This window comes from Mustela nigripes, chromosome 4 (assembly GCF_022355385.1).
Source record: "Mustela nigripes isolate SB6536 chromosome 4, MUSNIG.SB6536, whole genome shotgun sequence".
Lineage (NCBI taxonomy): Eukaryota > Metazoa > Chordata > Mammalia > Carnivora > Mustelidae > Mustela > Mustela nigripes.
Window position 1 is genome coordinate 183138185 of NC_081560.1, and position 7435 is coordinate 183145619.

Below are 7435 nucleotides of genomic sequence, written 5' to 3' on the forward strand. Positions count from 1 at the left end.
TATGGTTTGTCTCCCTCCCAATCCCATCTTGTTTCATTTATTCTTCTCCTACCCACTTAAGCCCCCATGTTGCATCACCACTTCCTCATATGTGCTTTGTTTTTAATTCATGCCCCTGTACATACTAATCCCCGTGCCCTGAAAGCCCTCCCCACCCGCCCGCCCTCCCCCTGCCTCTCCACTGCCGCCTCTTTTCTTTTGTGACTTGGCCCAAGCACCCCCTTTATGATTAATGCTCTTGCCCTGTGCCCTTCCCTCCAGCTGGGAGCCTTTCCTAGGTGTCCACAGAGCCTCTTTGTCACCTTACCATGCTCTGTTGTTGTCACCAGCTTGCACAGGCCTTCCCGTCGCATCATACACTCTTCAAGGGAGGAGACCTTCTTTTCCTCATTTCGAATCCCAGTACCTGGCCCACGACTTGACAGGGAGGGATCGATCGCTCTATGTACTCTTACTGAGTTCATGATGGAGATGAACTCTTCACTTTCTCCTCCCAGGAACTGACTTGAGCTAAAGCAAAACATTCTGAAGGGAGAGCTTCCAGGATCTAAGGATAGTGAAACCCTAGGAGTGCGGTTCTCAAGCATTGGGCTGTGGCCCCTCGATGTGTTACGAACTCTTCTCAAGAAGGATCTGTAGAGGTGGATAAACACTTATGATACATTGTTGTTTTATCTTATTATCATGGTGCTGATTGTAGGCTCACCCAGCTAAGCAGGGCCTTTGAAGTGAGGGGGCTCTTGCCCTGATCTCGCTTCTAGGAGGCTTAGTGTGAAACTGGGTCAGAGACAGATATGGAGGTGAGGATGTGAGTATGGAAGAGAATATAGTCTGCAATAAATATCCCCGATCAAACGGAAAGAGGGTCGCAAAGGGCAATTGAGTGACTATCCCACTAACAGTGGATGCTTTTATAGAAGGCATGGGAATTCTGTTGTAATCTTTAATGTTGTTTGTGTCTTATATTCTTCGGGTTCCTTCCTGCCCATATTCTGGGTGGGAACTGCTGCCCTAGAGAGTGTTCCTGAAGGTTTACTAGGCCCCCAGGCAATAGGTCACAGGTCTTAGGGTGCAGACCATGGGGGATGTTAGTGGCCTCCTTGTTCCCTAAACCTGCCACCATTTTTTTTTTTTTTCAAACTGATGAAATGATAAAAAGTCAAGGACTGCTTTGCTCTTGTTTTTACAAAATTGTCTCCCTTTGGCAAGTTCTACAAATGTGTCTTGTATTCCAGGTTATGTAACCACTTCCCAGTAGCAATTATTTTTCAGTTGGGCTATTCAGGCGCAGATGATTTTCAAGCTAAGAGAAAGGACATTCACAATCACGGTGTGGAAACTTACTACCCCTTTTACAATTGTCCTGAAATTGTGTTAGTGGATGGTTCTTCATCATAGATGCTGACTAATGTCTCCCTTCCATATGCATCTCTTCTTCCTGCTTGATCAGTAAGTGTCGGAGAAAAACATGCTGAGAAAAACCCCCACCAGGCTTGTGGTTTTATGAATTTATCTTTGCATTTGTGTCAGTTTTTGCTTGACATGTTTCAAGATCATTTTGACAGATGCAACCGAAGTTTGGTAAGATGTTTCTTTTATTACTCTGTGGCATTCCTCTTTCTATTAGTGATTTTTACCATAAGTTGTATCATATTTTGCTATCAATTAATGTCTCCATGCCAATTTTGATTTAGCACTTATGTGTACAGCCTTTCCCAATATTTTCTATGCCATCTTGTTTTAGGCATAACCTTATAGACAGGATATAGCTTGACGTTTAAAAAAAATACGAATGGATAGTCCTTTTCTTTTAAGCAGTGGGCATAACCTATTTGCATTTATTTTGATTCCTTGTATATTTGAACTGATTGTAAAGACCTCTCTTACATTTTGTGCTTACCTTCCTTTCTGCTTGCATCCTTTTCCCATTCCTTCCCGCCTTTACTTAGACTGATGACATTTTATTTTGTCCTCTATTTCCTCTTTTTCCTGCATAAATTTTTCATTCCTTTTTTTTTTTAAGATTATATTTCTTTATTTGAGGGAGAGAGAGGGAACACAAGCAGGGGGAGCAGCAGGCAGAGGGAGAAGGAGAAGCAGGCTCCCTGCTGAGCAAGGAGCCTGATGCAGGGCTTGATCCCAGGACCCTGGGATCATGACCTGAGCCAAAGGCAGACACCTAACCAACCAAGCCACCCAGGCGCCCTGAATTTTGCACTTCTTATTTTAACTCTTGCCATTAAATTTCAAAATATAAATATAAATATAAATATATATTTTTATATAAATATAAAATTATTCATATCTATGGTTTTCCATCTTGTAATAGCTATTGGCATTTTGATAACATCTTTCCAATGCATTTATTGTGTGTAAACATGTCTCCAGGAGTGATGTCATCATAACTCATTACACCCATATGCAGACTTACAAATACTTTGTTGCAGGTTTCTACTGTTTGGGGTATTCCTCTTCAACTCTTTTGGAAATAGCCTTCCTTTTGCTTTTGGAAACTGTTTCATCTGGGTGGGAGTTGCCATGTTCTTGAGACCTCAGCAGCTGCCCTTTGACGATTAGATGATGGGTGAGCGTGTGACCTCACATTAGGCCAATCAGAGTCCTTACCTGATTTTTTTGAATGGGAGCAGGAAAAAAAGAGGGCTTGTTCTCTCTAGCCATAGATGCTGGGATGGCTCGTGGGTGCGCAAGTACTGTGGCCTCCGGTGGCCACTTCTTCCAATCCTCAGTGGAAGGGAATGAAGAAACAACACAACCCATCCAAGAGGAACATGACTGAGAGGTTGACTCCTCAGGAGAAAGTACGTGAACTGTCTGGAGGCTGTCAGCCTGCTGAAGGACCTACATAGTCAAATGAGCACCTACATTTAGGGAGGAAAACCGCTTTATGCCTAAAGTACAAATGGTTTTGACTTTTCTGTGGAGATCTAAAAAGGGGTGGGGGGGAGTTCAAATTGTAATCATTGTCCTTCAAGGAATAGTGGGAAGAGACTAAGAGGTTCATGCCCACAGATACGCCACCACCTGAAGAAAGAGGAAGGAAGCAGCTTTGGAAAAGAAGAGGAAGCTGGAGTGGGATTGGAGAAAAGTTTCTGGAATCAGGGAGGATGAAAGGATCAAAGAGAGTTACTCTTTGAAGTCCATGGAAGTGGTCCCTTCAGAACAAGGGACGGGACCATGAATGTGCTAGAAGGTGAATTCATGTACCGTGTGAACGTGAGAGATGACACTGTCTAAAAGAGAACATTCAAAATGAATTTTGAAGAAATTTTGAATGACAGGCTTGGTTTAATACCCAACCTCTGCCTGAATCTTCTCTTGTTCTCTGTGCTGGTTTGGAGGTGTCCATGTGTGCACCTGCTTACAGCGGGCAGAGGTTATGTCCTGCCAGGCGGGAGCTAGAGAGGCATGACCATCGGCCGCTCTAGCTCATTCCTGTTTGTGCGGTCTCCCAGGAGGACGGGGCAGGGTTGGGGGGAGGATAGTATTGGCCCAGCAGTGCTGGGACAAAGGGAAATGGGTGTTTTCTCTTTCTTATTTTGGGCTATGTCTAACAACTTTTATTCTCATGGCTTTTGTGCTTTGTTTTCCATAAGAAAGGGTGAGTGAAGAGAATGGGGCCTTGGCTTTTGAAAACCTTGCACAATGTGCAGGCTTCACCATTAGGGCCTGGTTCAAAGAGCTATCCTAGCTTGAAGATGGGGGGATATGTTGGCTTCTTAGCAAGTCCCTTCTTGTCCGGAGATCTCCAGATATTCCATCTGCGTGTGCTGAGGTGAACGTGGCGATGCCAGCAAGCCCTGGCCAGATGCCCTTACGGAGGACACCTGAATGCAGACGCTGACGCTCGGAGTGTTAGCTCACAGGCTCCCGATGACAGATGGCTGCAATACTCGGAACACATCCTGAGGCAAAGGAAAACAGAGAGTGATGGGGAGAGGAATCCCATGAAAGAGATAGCTGGGAGGGAGACCTGCTCCAGGCACATGCCAACAGGAAAGCAGGCAGGGTGCTCGGGGGCGGGGAGATGGGCAGCCAGGCCAGGGACAAGAAGCCCCGGGCTCTCTGGCAGGACCAGGTGTGACTTCTGAGATGGGGCTGCCGACACACGGGCTGAGCTGGGAGAAGGTGTAGAAAAAGGTCCTGAAAGCCAGCCAGGCAAAGGGAAAGCTAGGACATCAGCTGCTGTGGCTCCAGAAGAGCATGAAAAGAAAGAGGGAGATGGACCAGGAAAAGGTTGGAAAAGGTTAAGGCCTCACAGCAGGGAACAGCCGACGCAAGGTGACCGAGCTGAGGTGAGAGAGGGGAGTTGGGCAATCGTGTTGGCAGCGCGAACAGGAAGCTGCTCCCGATCCCTCGGCAGCCTCTGCCATAGGCATTGCCACACAAAGGGCACTAAGATAATCTGACCCTTGTGCCAGGGCTTCTGGGGCACCGTGGGGGCTATGATGGATACTCATTAATAGACCATTTCCTCCGTCCTTCTTCCGGAACACACTAACTGCCAAGGAGAAGAAGCTGCCCCTCCCCCCCACAATGGCTGTCGCTTCACACACATCCCCTGCCTGAACTGTCTGGAGGACCAGCAGCTCTGTGTCCCCGCCTGCAGCTGCCCTTCCTCAGGAGGCCTTTTCAGAAGCAGAGTGACCAGTGGGAGGAAGAGAGGTCGCGTCTACTCTACTGACTTCCCTGAAGCTCTGTGGTCTCATCTGTGAAATGGAGGGAAGGAGAGAGAGGACTGGGCATGGCTGTTCTCCGGGTGCCTTGCTGGTTCTGGGATCCGGTGACTTAGGGGCACCTTTAGTTGCAGGGGTGCGAGTTTCCAAGTGGAGGAGGGAAGGGGTCCTGGCAACCGGCGTGCTCCTGCTCTCTGGACACAAGGCCAATTAATTTCCCTTTCTCAGCCAACAGGAGAGAAAAACTTAAGCTAAAAGTGAAGGGAACTAAACTAACCCTTGGTGCGACATGAAAGTAAGAAGCCCAGCTCCAGTTAGGGGACAAAGAAGCAGCAGGGCCGGGAGGCACAGCGAGACCACGACAGTCACCACGGTGGTTCAGAGAGTAGATCCTAAGAGTTCTCATCACAAGGAAAAAACACATTCCTTCTTCTTCCTGTTTGCTGCATCTATATGAGAGGCTAGATAGGAACTAAACTTACTGTAGTTGTCATAAGTAACGCACATCATTATGTTATATACCTTACACTTAAAAATGCTCTATGTCTGATATCTCAATCAAACTGGGAAAAAAATGTCTGACTCCCCCCACCCCCAAATCACTAGGAAACGTTATTTTTAGGTATGGGAGGCGTCCTGATGGATTCCTTTAAATAACCAACTTCCCCAGTTGCCGTACAAATGGGGTCCCATTCACGCAATGTTTCTCATGAAGTTTGAAGAGCAGGTCTGTTGGGTAAAGAAAAATATAATTAAGATTCTATCTGGGGCTGGTCTGTGACTCAGAAATTCTTTAAGAATAGACGGGAGCCTGTGTGTGATGGGAAGCCATTTATTTTATTATTTTATATTTTACTTAAAAATTGTGCTCATCCTTTAGAAATTTGCTAGTATAAGTGATCCACTAAATAAGTGTAATCGATATCATCAAAACACAAGTTTACTTTTTGTTTTTTTTCCCTTAAAAATGTATTCAATGGGAATCTCTTCCCTATTCCAGTAAGAAACCTTGGGCTGGAACTTCTTCAGAAATAGAGTGCTATGGCCTTTTGAATCACAAAGCAGTTTTTGGGCTAGTGGCCTGGGGTCACTAAGGCTTGGGCACTAAGCTTAGGGCTCAGACACAAGGGTCATCCACAGCTTTGTGATCCAGCTAGCCAGGGCAGAAAGTAGGTGCAGCAAGACCTGCCTCCAGCAGCTTCAGTGGTGGGTGGGTGGGAAGACCAGGAGTAGCGCAGTGTCAGTGAACCACTCAGGGAGGGTCACTGCAGGACGCAGGAGGAGTGCTGAAGGAGGGTGGGGGTGGGCCTTCTCGACAGCACTGGTGAATGAGAGGCTTATGGCCAGAGCTGATTAAGAAAAATTACTCTAGAATTTCTTCCATCTCATTATTATGGGGCAAAGACAAAAATGTATTCTCCTTTCTTCTTCTTCTTTTTTTTTTTTTTAAGATTTATTTATTTATTTTAGAGTGAGCATGTGCGCAGGTGCATGTGTGAGCAGGAGGAAGGGCAGAGGGAGAGAGATGCTCATCAGACTCCGTGCTAAGTGTGGAGCCCAACGTGGGGCCCGACCTCACGGCCCCAAGATCATGACCTGAGCCGAAACCAAGAGTTGGATGCTTCCCTGACTGACCCACCCAGGGGCTCCTACAACTGTATTATCCTTCTTAAGGATATTTATTTGGGAAGTGTATTTAATACAAATGTAAAACTATATCCCCTGAAAGACGGGGATATAGTTTGCTTTCTTAAATAAAATAAAGCACTTTCTCTTTTTAAAAAATTGGACTTTTTCTTCCATTATGAAATTACAAAATGATCTGGAAATTAAATTTTGATCACTGATTGCAATGATTGGTCAACGGGACTGTTTTTGGTTTTGTTTTTGTTTTTCGGTTTGTCATTTTTGCTTCTGTTTTTGAGGAGACTGTTTTAAACCTGGGCACAAGTGATAACTCGGGACTCAAACTTTATCTCATTTTAACTCCCTCTGGCTGCTGTCCTGTCAGTACATTAGAATTATCTGAAATGGTTTGTGATCAGACACTTATGAGATCTGGGGTATCTCTTCTAGAAATGTCAAGGATCTTCCCGTCCCCATCCGTGGGGCCCAGTGGAAGCTCTCACCTCCTCTGTGGAGCCTGGGTAGATCCCCTGAGTCCACAGAACCGGCTTCACAGAGTCCCCCTGGCCCAAACCAGTCCCAGCATGGGTAATCTTTGTACTGTTTGTGAGTTCATTTTTACTTTTGAAATTAAAAAAAAAAAAATCATTTGTATAGATAATAGTTCAAACCAACCAGTGATTTTCTATTTGTAAAAAGTTAATAGGTAACTTAGATGAAGATACACATTTTTTAATGTTTAGGCACTGCTAGTTACCGCCTCATAAATCTTTTACTATTATGGATCTAACTCTTATCTGTGCCCCAGAGACAAACTTAGAAAGGTCTTTGAATTCACCGAAGCCTGTTTTCTTAAAGCCATTTGCCTCCTGAAGTCTCCAGCACGTGTCTCTAGCGCCAGTCCTGATTCAGAGGTCTCTAAGGGGCCAAGTAGTTTTCCTGCATTATTTTCCGCTGTGCCAGTGACATTTCTCTCCAGCTGGATTGTAAATGCCTTCAGGCAGGGATCATTTTCTTCTTCCTAGTAGGTTTCCAGACCCCTGGCACAGAGCATTGGGTATGACTGTGTTCTTGAAATATGTGTCCCTCCGTGTACCCCAATACGCACATGCTGT

At 45.5% G+C, this 7435-nt stretch overlaps 1 long non-coding RNA gene across 1 annotated transcript in view; it reads left to right on the plus strand.

The window, feature by feature from the left end:
• LOC132015432 (uncharacterized) overlaps positions 1-6508 on the plus strand; it is a 15654-nt gene extending 9146 nt beyond the window's left edge. Inside the window, exon 3 of the long non-coding RNA XR_009403676.1 lies at positions 6146-6508. This is a non-coding gene — a long non-coding RNA (uncharacterized LOC132015432). The remainder of the gene's footprint in view (positions 1-6145) is intronic.
• Positions 6509-7435: the final 927 nt, after the last annotated feature.